Source organism: Oncorhynchus mykiss, chromosome 10, assembly GCF_057628025.1.
Source record: "Oncorhynchus mykiss isolate SJ-2025 chromosome 10, ASM5762802v1, whole genome shotgun sequence".
In the NCBI taxonomy this organism is placed as follows: domain Eukaryota; kingdom Metazoa; phylum Chordata; class Actinopteri; order Salmoniformes; family Salmonidae; genus Oncorhynchus; species Oncorhynchus mykiss.
In genome coordinates this window covers 4,586,942-4,602,500 of record NC_143031.1, presented here as the reverse complement: position 1 = coordinate 4,602,500, position 15,559 = coordinate 4,586,942, and the positions used below count along the sequence as shown (strand labels likewise).

Genomic DNA, 15,559 nt, shown 5'->3' with positions numbered 1-15,559 from the left:
CAAAGAACCAGTTACAAAGAAGAACATATCCATGTGAGGTATAATAGCAACCCAGTGGTCATCTCCCAGAACAAACAGCTAGCTACAGCACTAGAAAAGGGCAAGGTACACTTGGAAATATGCAAATTAGGCTTTTACACCATACAGTGTTAAAACAACCCACCCAAAAAACAAGTTATTGTAATGCTACAGGTGTTAATTTCCTAACACTGAGAAAGTGTATCAGCAAAGTGTTACAAGTGTGGACCTGTGTAGCTATTGAAACAGTGTTCAATTTAACACTCTTAGTGTTTAAAAAAAATATATATATATTACATTTATTTAACTAGGCAAGTCAGATAAGAACAAGGTCTTATTTTCAATGAAGGCCTAGTAACAGTGGGTTAAAACTTCTTCGGGATCGGTTGAGCTAACGTAGGCTAATGTGACTGTTTTACTGCTTAAAGAAAATTCTCTTGTTATATGCTTGTGCTTTTTCTAAACTGATACAAACTTGTCTTTGTGTGACTTTGATTGGGCGTATAGATCTGTTTAGCTGCGACCGCAGCATGTGAGACATCCCGTGTGTTTACTATCTACAGGAAGTCAGCTGTGTGGAACTTTGTCGGGAAGGAGCCCACTATAGTGGGAACTGTGACAAAACGCAGTTATACGGTTGAGCCCTCGTGCTATCGACCTCAGGCTTAATCTTAATCTGCACAGACAATCCAGTCACCTTTTACACTATTTTCCTTCCCTGTTTCCACACATCTGCTGAACTGCCATGTAGACAAAATAGGTTGTACTTTTTCTATAAGAGGAGACAACTCTGTTCGTTGGGCTTTTTCTATAGGAGGAGAGAGACAACTCTGTTCATTGGGCTTTTTCTATAAGAGGAGAGAGACAACTCTGTTCGATGGGGTTTTTCTATAAGGGGAGAGAGACAACTCTGTTCGTTGGGCTTTTTCTATAAGAGGAGAGAGACAACTCTGTTCATTGGGCTTTTTCTATAAGAGGAGAGAGACAACTCTGTTCGATGGGGTTTTTCTATAAGGGGAGAGAGACAACTCTGTTCGTTGGGCTTTTTCTATAAGAGGAGAGAGACAACTCTGTTCATTGGGCTTTTTCTATAAGAGGAGAGAGACAACTCTGTTCATTGGGCTTTTTCTATAAGAGGAGAGAGACAACTCTGTTCATTGGGCTTTTTCTATAAGAGGAGAGAGACAACTCTGTTCGTTGGGCTTTTTCTATAAGAGGAGAGAGACAACTCTGTTCGTTGGGCTTTTTCTATAAGAGGAGAGAGACAACTCTGTTCGTTGGGCTTTTTCTATAAGAGGAGAGAGACAACTCTGTTCGTTGGGCTTTTTCTATAAGAGGAGAGAGACAACTCTGTTCGTTGGGCTTTTTCTATAAGAGGAGAGAGACAACTCTGTTCATTGGGCTTTTTCTGTACGAGGAGAGAGACAACAATCTTATAAAACGTTGTTGTTTTGAAGAATCCGCAGTCTCTCTTCCCTTCCTATAGATAATGGCGATGGTTGCCACGACAATGGGCCTCAGGATTCTGTTCACACTGTCTCTGTGCATTAAAATTCTCCATTGATAAAAATGCAATTGTGTTCGTTGTCGGTAGCTTATAGCTGCCCATACCATAACCCCACTGCCACCATGGGGCACTCTGTTCACAACGTTGACGTCACCAAACCGCTCGCCAACACGACGCCATGCACGTGGTCTGCGGTTGTGAGGCCAGTAGGACATAGAGAAATTAACATTAAATTCTCGGCTAACAGCTCTGGTGGACATTTCTGCAGTCAGCATGCCAATTTGCACGCTCCCTCAAAACTTGAGACATCTGTGGCCATTGTGTTCTGTGACAAAACTGCACATTTTAAAGTGGCCTTTTATTGTCCCCAGCACAAGGTGCACCTGTGTAATGACAATGCTGTTTAATCAGCTGCTTGATATGCCACACCTGTAAAGTAGATTGATTATGTTGGCAAAAGAGAAATGCTCACTATTAGGGATGTAAACTAATTTTTGCAATAAGCTTTTTGTGCGTATTGGCACATTTCTGGGATCTTTTATTTCAGCTCATGAAACATGACAGGACCGAACACTTTATATGTTGCGTTTATATCTTTTTTCTTAGTGTACTTGCACTTAGAAAGAAGGGTTCCAAAAGGGATCTTAAGGCTGTCCCCATAGGAGAACCCTTTTGGGTTCCATGTAGAACCCCTTTGTGGAAAGGAACCCAAAATAGTTATATCTGAAACCTAAAGGATTCTACATAGAACCAAATGGACTCTACATAGAACCAAAAGGACTTTACATAGAACCAAAAGGACTCTACATAGAACCAAAAGGACTCTACATAGAACCAAATGGACTCTACATAGAACCAAATGGACTCTACATAGAACCAAATGGACTCTACATAGAACCAAAAGGACTCTACATAGAACCAAATGGACTCTACATAGAACCAAAAGTACTTTACATAGAACCAAAAGGACTTTACATAGAACCAAATGGACTCTACATAGAACCAAATGGACTCTACATAGAACCAAAAGGACTCTACATAGAACCAAAAGGACTCTACATAGAACCAAAAGGACTTTACATAGAACCAAAAGGACTTTACATAGAACCAAATGGACTCTACATAGAACCAAAAGGACTCTACATAGAACCAAATGGACTCTACATAGAACCAAAAGGACTCTACATAGAACCAAAAGGACTCTACATAGAACCAAAAGGGGTTCTCCCATGGGGACAGCTGATGAACCGTTTTAGGTTCAAGCTAGCACCTTTTTTTTGTAAGAGAGTAACACGAGGCAATCATGGGCAGCTGAATAGTGTATTTTGGGTAATGTTGGGGGGGGGGTTACCCTCGAGGTCGGGTGTGGGGCTACACCAACGCCATGATTACTGTGTATATATGTGATAACCTTTGTATGGTTGCAATGCGCAATGATGGAAAAGTACTGGGTAAACTGCATGCACCTGCTGATAGACACCCAGCCTCAAGGCCGAGATTAGTAGAGTGAGAAACTCTCATCTTAGATACTTTGTATCTAATCCAATGCAACAATGTTGAGATATGATGAAACGGTAGGTTGTCTCCTGTTTCACCCCACATATCTACTGAGGTGTTGTGGATGTGAATCTCTGTCTGCATTTTATTACTAAAGAGTTTTATACCAAGGTTTCCTGTGTTATCTATCTGGATGTCACACCCTGACCATAGTTTGCTTTGTATGTTTCTATGTTTTGGTTGGTCAGGGTGTGAGCTGAGTGGGCATTCTATGTTACATGTCTAGTTTGTCTAGTTCTATGTTTAGCCTGATATGGTGCTCAATCAGAGGCAGGTGTTCGTCATTGTCTCTGATTGGGAACCATATTTAGGTAGCCTGTTTGGTGTTGGGTTTTGTGGGTGATTGTCCTTGTTCCGGTCTGTGTTACTTTGCACCAGTATTAGGCTGTTTCGGTTTTTGTGGTACGGTTATTGTTTTTGTATTTGATTCGTGTTTACTTTGTTTCATTAAACATGGGTCGCAATAGCCACGCCGCATTTTGGTCTGACTCCTTCACATACAGAAAACCGTGACACAGTGTTCTTACCTGAGGCTAGATACTGGTTTTGTTTCGATACATGTATAATAGATTTGGTGTGGGACAGTTGTTGTATGAGTTGAGTTCATTTGATAACAGCGAATGGATATATTCTAGTCAACATCAAGAATTGATATCTACTGAAATAAATCTAGACTGGTATAGACAATAAGTATTTAATACTAGTACAAGAAGAGATACATTGTGGTGTCTGGAGGAGTAAGGATTTTCACAATGCTTGTGGAAGTCCTATTTGTAATAGAACTATGGTTTTAGATCTATTGGAGGCTATGATGCTGCCCTCTCCTTTGGCTAATGTGAAGGCTGCTGCTCACACTGGGGGGGGGGGGGGGGGGGCGATTTTGTGAGTAACGCCATGGCAGAAGAGGCTGCTAAATTGGCTGCCTCAAAGTGTCATAGCCACTCCATGTTCTTCTCTGCTACTATTGGGAAAGACACTGACGATTTGGCATCTAAACAGGCTTTTGATGTTGGTTCTCATTAGGCATGGCAACAGCGGGGTTGTAAACCTGACCCCGTTTCTAAAATTTAGAGACAAACTCTGTCTGGCAGACCGTGTCTGCCAACTTGTCTTACCGCCTCTGTTTGCCAAGTGGCCCATTTGTCAAAGGGGGGATATGATAGAAGCAATTTCTTTGGTTTTGTTCAAATTTGACTCGGCATGTGAAACAGTTTGTGTTTCGATGTGCTACATGCAATTTAACATGTGCCAAAGGAACACCTCTGAAACCAGGTCATTTCCCTTATCGCCAAGAGGACCATTTGTCCATCTTGCCATGGATTTTTATAGATCTTTCAGAAAGAAAACAAATGAAAAGGTACTGTTTAGTCCTTATTCACAGGTTCACCAGGGGTGGGTGGAGGCATTTCCCACCACACACTGTGATGCTAAGACAGTAGCAAAGATACTAGTAAAGGAGACAATACCTAACTTGTGCTAACTGGTGTTCCTGAGGTTCTATCTGCAGACAATGTCACCCACTCCACTGGCGATGTAGTCAAGCAGGTAGCCAGCCATAATGGTGGGAGTGGACCAGACGTTTGTGTCCATCTACCACCCCCAGAGTAATGGGGTTACCGAGAGAGTTAACCAATCCATTAAACAAGGGTTAGGGAAGGCATGCCACTCCACCAAGAACTCTTGGGTGGATTGTTTACTGCTGGTGTTAAAGGAAATGCCCAGTAGTGCTAATAAAGGCCGGGGGTGTTACACCACATGAAATGTTGACAGGAAGACCCATGAATGTTCCCGCACACAGACCCATGACTGACAGACAAATAGACCTCACTCTAGTTGACATAGAACACTTGGCAGTACATGAAAGAGCTAACTACTATTGTCAGATCTCTCGCACTCTCACACTAGGAAAACTCAGGAGGAGGTACCAGGTGAGGACCCCCGACTACCTGCCTGTGGAGGTTGGAGACTGGGTCAAAATCCGTCTCCACGAGAGAAAATGGAACCAGCTAAGATGGAAGGGGTATTCGAGGTAACCATGGCAACACCGACGGGCGGTCAGAGTTCAGGAAAAGGTCCGGCTGGCGCCACCTGTCCCACTGCCAGAAGGAGTTCAGCCCACAGTAGATGATGGAGCCCGACACAGCCTGAAACAAGAGGCAGAAGCAGATGTGAGTCGAGACCCAAGTACTTTGAAAAAGATGAAGGGCAAGACCAAAACCCTGAAGAGCCCTGATCAGCAAGGTTATGCTGTAAATAAACAAACCCTTAATAACATACTGTATCCTACATACTTAATGAATACCCATACTAACATACTGTATCCTACATACTTAATGAGTATATAATACATATTATATACTATTAGTTCCTTTTAGTATACTGTAAACAAATGGTATTGTTTCAGTTGAGCGTACTAGCGCTTCGCCTGTCTACAGGAAGTTGATGCTCTTGCTATGCAACCTCTTGCTAGTTTGTTAGCATAACAAATGACTAGCTAAACATTTTACGATATCGGGTGTGTTCATAAATTCAATCTTGAGTGTCAGAGTGCGCTCTGGGCGTTCGTAAATCAACGGCAGTCAAGCACCCAAGCTAAACTGGCTAAGGTTGGCTGTCTACTTCCAGACACATATCAAAGAACACCTCACTCTGACCACTTTACTTGCCCTAGCAGAGCTGGTTAGGCTGTTTTCATGTAATCCAGAGTGTTGGTGACTAACATGCCAGACAGGGCACGTTGCGTGCGCGAGTGTGGCAAAATAAATGTAGAAATCTATGTAAATAAATTGAGAGATCTATGTTATTCAATTATTGCACCCACACTACTCGCGTGCGCCAACGAGCGTCTGCGATGCCAATGGCTAAAATAGAAGTCATTTCTATTTCTGACGCAGATCTCGCTGAAAGTCCTGTCTCTCCCATCTCCTCATTGGTTTATAGAAGCAGGTACCCACGTGCCATCTTCTCATTGGTTATACCAACGTGGGTGATTGAAAGACAAACTGTTTAACCGGTTGTCGTGGTAATACTATGAAAGTTTAGATGCTGATCACCATATAAGTTCAAAGATGAAAAAGGCTGGAAGGAGGAGAGATGACTAGAAACGATTCGGTTGGCCGTTTTATGTGTGGATTAATTGTCGGAGTAGAGGACCTTGTGCATTTCAGGTAAAATAACAACTCAATGTTTATATCCCAGGACAAATTAGCTAGCAACAGCAAGCTAGCTAAATAGGACACATTAGCTAGCAAGTGCAAGCTATCTAGCTAAATTGCCATACATGTTTAATGCTTTTTGACCTGTCCCCAAATTAATGTCATTGGTTCGGAGTTTGTTTTGATATTTTAACATGCATGTCGTGATTGCGTTTGGTGTGGGAGGGACAAAATAAATGTATGCATATATAGCGCATGTGCGCAGCCGGTTTGGGTTCCGTGTAATAGTGCTGCTGGCAACAATTTAATTACGCTTGTTTTTGCTGGCGTTTACTGACACCGTGTAACGGCTGTCTTGGGTGGAAGAAGCAGAGGACCAAAGCGCAGCGTGGTTAGTGTTCATCTTTTTAATAAGAAACTGAACACTTCAAAAATACAAAACATCAAAGTGACAACTGAAACAGTTCTGTCTGGTGCAGACACACAAAGACTGAAAACAACCACCCACAAAACACAAAGGAAAACAGGCTACCTAAATATGGTTCTCAATCAGGGACAACGATAGACAGCTGCCTCTGATTGAGAACCACATCAGGCCAAACACAGAAATAGAAAATATAGAAAAACTAACATAGACTGCCCACCACAACTCACACCCTGACCATACTGAATAAAGACAAAACCATGGACTAAAAGGTCAGAACGTGACACAACAGGTGTTGAGCGTTGGAAAATGAATCAGTTATTTTGCGTGAGAGTGCTCTGAAATCGGAGTAGATAGACAGAATGAACGATGTCCGTTGAAACACACAACAACTATACCCCTTAGCTAAGAATGATGTGAATAATCAAGTCAATAAATATTGGGTAGTTAGCAAAATAGTTAATGTAGTGCCTGGCAAACTATCGTTGGGTAACTAGCTAACTTACCGGTAAAGTACATAGTGCTGCAATGCTATGTGATTGGTAAGGATAGCGTAGGTAACCAATTGTCATAATTAGTTAAAAGGAATGAATTTGCTCTGTTGACTGCTCTGTTCCAACTGCCGGATGGAATGCTGACTGATATCTTGCTGCAGGCTCTGTGTGCTGGTGCTGGGGGGGTGCAGTGCGTCCTATGCCTGCTCTCCGCTCGTGCGGGGGGGGGGTACTGTCACGTTCTGACCTTTATTTCCTTTGTTTTGTCATTATTTAGTATGGTCAGGGCGTGAGTTGGGGTGGGCAGTCTATGTTTGTTTTTCTATGATTTGGGGATTTCTATGTTTCGGCCTAGTACGGTTCTCAATCAGAGGCAGGTGTCATTAGTTGTCTCTGATTGAGACTCATACTTAGTTAGCCTGGGTTTCACTGTTTGTTTGTGGGTGTTTGTTTCCTGTGTCAGTGTTTGTGCCACACGGGACTGTTTTGGGTTTCGTTCGTTCCACCTTTATTGTTTTTGTATTTCAGTCGTGTTCATGTGTAGTATTTCTTATTAGAAGAACCATGGACACTTAGCACGCCGCATATTGGTCCTCCGATCCTTCTCTCCTTCTTCTCTTCGGAAGAAGAGGATGAAATCCCTTACAGGTGGATTGTAGAAGGATATTTGTTATTTGTTAAATTCTAAAAAACAAATGTAGTTAGTCATAATAGAACATCTAAACAACATTCAGTAGACCAGAGGAACATGAGCAGTACAGTAAACAACATTCAGTAGACCAGAGGAACATGAGCAGCACAGTAAACAACATTCAGTAGACCAGAGGAACATGGGCAGCACAGTAAACAACATTCAGTAGACCTGAGGAACATGTGCAGCACAATAAACAACATTCAGTAGACCAGAGGAACATGAGCAGCACAGTAAACAACATTCAGTAGACCAGAGGAACATGAGCAGCATAGTAAACAACATTCAGTAGACCAGAGGAACATGAGCAGCACAGCAAACAACATTCAGTAGACCAGAGGAACATGAGCAGCACAGTAAACAACATTCAGTAGACCAGAGGAACATGGGCAGCACAGTAAACAACATTCAGTAGACCAGAGGAACATGAGCAGCATAGTAAACAACATTCAGTAGACCAGAGGAACATGGGCAGCACAGTAAACAACATTCAGTAGACCAGAGGAACATGAGCAGCACAGTAAACAGTGCAGTTTTAACACAGATAAAACTACCATTAGAAGCCAACACACACAGCAATCTACTAGATATCATTAATTAAACACCCATTATTTAATTTCAATTTCACTGCATTTTAACGAATTAAATAAATAAATAAAGGTAATGTACACTTTTAACTGAAACTAGGAAAAACACTGTCATAGTCTGCAGGGAATACGGTACATAAACCTTCCCACATCACTGAGTTCCAAAATGTCTCCGACAGCAACGTCAGCACAATAACTGTTCATCTGGAGCTTCATGAAATAAGTTTCCATGGCCGAGCAGCCGCACACGAGCCTAAGATCACCATGCTCAATGCCGAGCGTCAGCTGGAGTGGTGTAAAGCTCGCCACCATTGGACTCATTCTTCACCATCTGGCAGTCCGATGTCCGACAGGACCAATCTGGGTTTGCCGGATGCCAGGAGAACGCAACCTGCCACAATGCATAGTGCCAACTGTAAAGTTTGGTGGATGAGGAATAATGGTTGAACATAATAAACGGCTCTCTATCCACCGGATGTTTACCAAACTCACTAAAAGTGGCAGTAATAAAGCCTCTCTTGAAAAAGCCAAACCTTGACCCAGAAAATACTAAAAAACTATCAGCCTATATCAAATCTCCAATTCCTCTCAAAATGTTTAGAAAAAGCTGTTGCGCAGCAACTCACTGCCTTCCTGAAGACAAACAATGTATACGAAATGCTTCAGTCTGGTTTTAGACCCCATCATAGCACTGAGACGGCACTTGTGAAGGTGGTAAATGACATTTTAATGGCATCAAACCGAGGCTCTGCATCTGTTCTCGTGCTCCTAGACCTTAGTGCTGCTTTTGATACCATCGATCACCACATTCTTTGGAGAGATTGGAAACCCAAATTGTTCTACATGGACAAGTTCTGGCCTGGTAAAGATCTTATCTGTCGGAAAGATATCAGTTTGTCTCTGTGAATGGTTTGTCCTCTGACAAATCAACTGTAAATTTCGGTGTTTCGGTGTTTCGGTGTCAAGGTTCCGTTTTAGGACCACTATTGTTTTCACTATATATTTTACCTCTTGGGGATGTCATTCGAAAACATAATGTTAACTTTCACTGCTATGCGGATGACACACAGCTGTACATTTCAATTAAACATGGTGAAGCCCCAAAATTGCCCTCGCTAGAAGCCTGTGTTTCAGACATAAGGAAGTGGATGGCTGCAAACTTTCTACTTTTAAACTCGGACAAAACAGATATGCTAGTTCTAGGTCCCAAGAAACAAAGAGATCTTCTGTTGAATCTGACAATTAATCTTAATGGTTATACTGTCGTCTCAAATAAAACTGTGAAGGACCTCGGCGTTACTCTGGACCCTGATCTCTCTTTTGAAGAACATATCAAGACCATTTCAAGGACAGCTTTTTTCCATCTACGTAACATTGCAAAAATCAGAAACTTTCTGTCCAAAAATGATGCAGAAAAATTAATCCATGTTTTTGTCACTTCTAGGTTAGACTACTGCAATGCTCTACTTTCCGGCTACCCGGATAAAGCACTACATAAACTTCAGTTAGTGCTAAACACAGCTGCTAGAATCCTGACTAGAACCAAAAAATCTGATCATATTACTCCAGTGCCTCTCTACACTGGCTTCCTGTCAAAGCAAGGGCTGATTTCTTGGTTTTACTGCTAACCTACAAAGCATTACATGGGCTTGCTCCTACCTATCTCTCCGATTTGGTCCTGCCGTACATACCTACACGTACGCTACGGTCACAAGACGCAGGCCTCCTAATTGTCCCTAGAATTTCTAAGCAAACAGCTGGAGGCAGGGCTTTCTCCTATAGAGCTCCCATTTTTATGGAATGGTCTGCCTACCCATGTCAGAGACGCAAACTCGGTCTCAACCTTTAAGGTCTTTACTGAAGACTCATCTCTTCAGTGGGTCATATGATTGAGTGTAGTCTGGCCCAGGAGTGTGAAGGTGAACGGAAAGGCTCTGGAGCAACGAACTGCCCTTGCTGTCTCTATCCATCTCCTCTCTCCTCCATCTCTCTATCCATCTCCTCTTTCTTCCATCTCTCTATCCATCTCCCCCTTCTCCATCTCTCTATCCATCTCCTCTCTCCTCCATCCCTCTATCCAACTCCTCTTCCCTCCATCCCTCTATCCACCTCCTCTCTCCTCCATCCCTCTGTCCTCTCTCTCCTCCATCCCTCTATCCTCCTCTCCCCTCCATCCCTCTATCCTCCTCTCTCCTCCATCCCTCTATACTCCTCTCACCTCCATCCCTTTATCCACCTCCTCTCTCCTCCATCCCTCTATCCTCCTCTCTCCTCCATCCCTCTATCCTCCTCTCTCCCCCATCCCTATATGCTCCTCTCTCCTCCATCCCTCTATCCTCCTCTCTCCTCCATCCCTCTTTCCACCTCCTCTCTCCTCCATCCCTCTATCCTCCTCTCTCCTCCATCCCTCTATCCTCCTCTCTCCTCCATCCCTCTATCCTCCCATCTCATCCATCCCTCTATCCTCCTCTCTCCTCCATCCCTCTATCCTCCCCTCTCCTCCATCCCTCTATCCTCTCCTCCCCTGTCCTCCATCCCTCTATCCTCCTCTCTCCTCCTTTCCTCTATCCTCCCCTCTCCTCCATCCCTCTATCCTCCCCTCCCCTCCATCCCTCTATCCTCCTCTCTCCTCCATCCCTCTATCCTCCCCTCTCCTCCATCCCTCTATCCTCTCCACCCCTATCCTCCATCCCTCTATCCTCCTCTCTCCTCCTTTCCTCTATCCTCCCCTCTCCTCCATCCCTCTATCCTCCCATCCCCTCCATCCCTCTATTCTCCTCTCTCCGCCATTCCTCTATCCTCCTCACTACTCTATCCCTCTATCCTCCTCTCTCCTCCATGCCTCTATCCTCATCCTCCATCCCTCTAACCTCCTCTCTCCTCCTTCCCTCTATCCCTTCCCCTCCCCTCCATCCCTATCTCCTCCCCTCCCCACCATCCCTCTATCCTCCCCTCTCCTCCATCCTTCTATCCTCCCCTCCCCTCCACCCCTCTATCCTCCTCCTCTCTCCTCCATCCCTCTATACTCCTCTCACCTCCATCCCTTTATCCACCTCCTCTCTCCTCCATCCCTCTATCCTCCTCTCTCCTCCATCCCTCTATCCTCCTCTCTCCCCCATCCCTATATGCTCCTCTCTCCTCCATCCCTCTATCCTCCTCCATCCCTCTTTCCACCTCCTCTCTCCATCCCTCTATCCTCCTCTCTCCTCCATCCCTCATCCTCCTCTCTCCTCCATCCCTCTATCCTCCCATCTCATCCATCCCTCTATCCTCCTCTCTCCCTCCATCCCTCTATCCTCCTCTCTCCTCCATCCCTCTCTCCCTCCTCTCCCTCCATCCCTCATCCCTCCCTCCCTCCATCCCTCTATACTCCTCTCACCTCCATCCCTTTATCCACCTCCCTCCTCCATCCCTCTATCCTCCCTCCTCCATCCCTCTATCCTCCTCTCTCCCCCATCCCTATATGTCTCTCTCCATCCCTCATCCTCCTCCTCCCTCCATCCCTCTTTCCACCTCCTCTCTCCCTCCATCCCTCTATCCTCCTCTCTCCCTCCATCCCTCTATCCTCCTCTCTCCTCCATCCCTCTATCCTCCCATCTCATCCATCCCTCTATCCTCCTCTCTCCTCCATCCCTCTATCCTCCCCTCTCTCCATCCCTCTATCCTCCCCTCTCCTCCATCCCTCTATCCTCCCCTCTCCTCCATCCCTCTATCCTCTCCTCCCCTGTGCCCCCCTCCATCCCTCTATCCTCCTCTCTCCTCCTTTCCTCTATCCTCCCCTCTCCTCCATCCCTCTATCCTCCCCTCCCCTCCATCCCTCATCCTCCTCCTCCCTCCATCCCTCTATCCTCCCCTCTCCTCCATCCCTCTATCCTCTCCACCCCTATCCTTCATCCCTCTATCCTCCTCTCTCCTCCTTTCCTCATCCTCCCCCTCTCCTCCATCCCTCTATCCTCCCATCCCCTCCATCCCTCTATCCTCCTCTCCCCTCCATCCCTCTATCCTCCTCTCTCCCTCCATCCCTCTATACTCCTCTCACCTCCATCCCTTTATCATCCCTCCTCCATCCCACTCTCCTCTCTCCCTCCATCCCTCATCCTCCTCTCTCCCCCATCCCTATATGCTCCTCTCTCCTCCATCCCTCTATCCTCCTCTCTCCTCCATCCCTCTTTCCACCTCCTCTCTCCTCCATCCCTCTCATCCTCTCTCTCCTCCATCCCTCTATCCCTCCTCTCTCCTCCATCCCTCTATCCTCCCATCTCATCCATCCCTCTATCCTCCTCTCTCCTCCATCCCTCTATCCTCCCCTCTCCCTCCATCCCTCTATCCTCCCCTCTCCTCCATCCCTCTATCCTCCCCTCTCCTCCATCCCTCTATCCTCTCCTCCCCTGTCCTCCATCCCTCTATCCTCCTCTCTCCTCCTTTCCTCTATCCTCCCCTCTCCACCTCTATCCTCCCCTCCCCTCCATCCCTCTATCCTCCTCTCTCCTCCATCCCTCTATCCTCCCCTCTCCTCCATCCCTCTATCCTCTCCACCCCTATCCTTCATCCCTCTATCCTCCTCTCTCCTCCTTTCCTCTATCCTCCCCTCTCCTCCATCCCTCTATCCTCCCATCCCCTCCATCCCTCTATTCTCCTCTCTCCGCCATTCCTCTATCCTCCTCCCTCATGTCTCCATCCCTCTATCCTCCTCTCTCCTCCATGCCTCTATCCTCCTCTCTCCTCCATCCCTCTAACCTCCTCTCTCCTCCTTCCCTCTATCCTTCCCTCTCCTCCATCCCGATCTCCTCCCTCCCCACCATCCCTCTATCCTCCCCTCCTCCATCCTTCTATCCTCCCCTCCCCTCCACCCCTCTATCCTCCTCCTCTCTCCTCCTTCCCTCTATCCTCCCCTCTCCTCCATCCTTCTATCCTCCCATCCCCTCCATCCCTCTATTCTCCTCTCTCCGCCATTCCTCTATGCTCCTCACTACTCCATCCCTCTATCCTCCTCTCTCCTCCATTCCTCTATCCTCCTCTCTCCTCCATCCTCAACCTCCTCTCTCCTCCTTCCCTCTATCCTTCCCTCTCCTCCATCCCGATCTCCTCCCCTCCCCACCATCCCTCTATCCTCCCCTCTCCTCCTCCATCCTTCTATCCTCCCCTACCCTCCACCCCTCTATCCTCCTCCTCTCTCCTTCCCTCTATCCTCCCCTCTCCTCCATCCTTCTATCCTCCCCTCTCCTCCTCCATCCCTCTATCCTCCCCTCCCCTCCATCCCTCTATCCTCCCCTCCATCACTCTATCATCCCCTCTCCTCCATCCCTCTATCCTCCCCTCTCCTCCTTCCCTATATCCTCTCCTCCATCCCTTCTTATCCTCCACTCTCCTCCATCCCTCTTTCATCCCCTCCACACCATCCCTCTATCCTCCTCTCTCCTCCTTCCCTCTATCCTTCCCTCACCTCCATCCCTCTCTCCTCCCCTCCCCACCATTCCTCTATCCCCCCCTCTCCTCCATCCCTCTTCCTCCCTCCATCCCTCTCTCCCTCCCCTCCATCCCTCTAGCCTCCTCTCTCCTCCATCCCTCTATCCTCCCTTCTCCTCCATCCCTCTATCCTCCCTTCTCCCCCATCCCTCTATCCTCATCTCCATCCCTCTATCCTCCCTCTCTCCTCCCTCCATCCATCTATCCTCCCTTCCTCCTTACTCATCCTCCCTTCCCCTCCATCCCTCTATCCTCCATTCTCCTCCATCCCTCTATCCTCCCCTCTCCTCCATCGCTCTATCCTCCCCTCCGCTCCATCCCTCTCTCCTACATCCCTCTTACCTCCCTTCTCCTCCATCCCTCTATCCTCCTCTCTCCCTCCATCTCTTTATTCTCCCTCTCTCCCCCATCCCTCTATCCTCCCCCTCCATCCCTCTATCATCCTCTCTACTCCATCCCTCTACTCCCCCTTCCCTCCATCCCTCTAACCTCCTCTCTCCTCCTTCCCTCTATCCTTCCCTCTCCCTCCATCCCGATCTCCTCCCCTCCCAACCACCCCTCATCCTCCCCTCTCCTCCATCCCTCTATCCTCCCCTCCCCTCCACCCCTCTATCCTCCTCCTCTCTCCTCATTCACTCTATCCTCCCCTCTCCTCCATCCTTCTTATCCCCCTCTCCTCCATCCCTCTATCCCCCCTCTCCTCCATCCCTCTATCCTCCCCTCTCCTCCATCCCTCTTTCCCCCCTCTCCTCCATCCCTCTATCTTCCTCCATCCCTCTATCCTCCTCTCTCCTCCATCCCTCTTTCATCCCCTCCCCACCATCCCTCTATCCTCCTCTCTCCTCCTTCCCTCTATCCTTCCCTCTCCTCCATCCCTCTCTCCTCCCCTCCCCACCATCCCTCATCCCCCCCTCTCCTCCATCCCTCTATCCTCCCCTCTCCTCCATCCCTCTTTCCCCCCTCTCCTCCATCCCTCTATCCTCCCCTCCATCCCTCTATCCTCCTCTCTCCTCCATCCCTCATCCTCCCTTCTCCTCCATCCCTCTATCCTCCCTTCTCCCCCATCCTTCTATCCTCCTCTCCATCCTCCTTATTCTCCTCCTCCATCCCTCTATCCTCCCCTCTCCTCCATCCCTCTATCCTCCCCTCTCCTCCATTGCTCTATCCTCCCCTCCGCTCCATCCCTCTCTCCTACATCCCTCTTACCTCCCTTCTCCTCCATCCCTGATCCTCCACTTCCTCCATCCCTCTATCCTCCCCTCCATCCCTCTATCCTCCTCTCTACTCCATCCCTCTATCCTCCCTTCTCCTCCATATGCTCTAACCTCCTCTCTCCTTCCCTCTGACCCCTTCCCTCTCCCTCCATCCTCATTCCTCCCCTCCCCACCATCCCTCTATCCTCCCCTCTCCTCCATCCCTCTATCCTCCCCTCCCCTCCACCCCTCTATCCTCCTCCTCTCTCCTCATTCACTCTATCCTCCCCTCTCCTCCATCCTTCTATCCTCCCCTCTCCATCCCTCTATCTCCCTCCTCCCTCCATCCCCTCTACCTCCCTTCTCCTCCATCCCTCTATCCTCCATTCTCCTCCATCCCTCTATCCTCCCCTCCATCCCTCTATCCTCCTCTCTCTACTCCATCCCTCTATCCTCCCTTCTCCTCC

General features: G+C 47.3%; 1 long non-coding RNA gene across 1 annotated transcript in view; it reads right to left on the bottom strand.

Moving 5' to 3' along the window:
* The window catches only part of LOC149979914 (uncharacterized), a 131,635-nt gene that overhangs the window by 96,644 nt on the left and 19,432 nt on the right, over window positions 1–15,559 (bottom strand). Inside the window, exon 3 of the long non-coding RNA XR_016484079.1 lies at window positions 5,033–5,226. This is a non-coding gene — a long non-coding RNA (uncharacterized LOC149979914). The remainder of the gene's footprint in view (window positions 1–5,032; window positions 5,227–15,559) is intronic.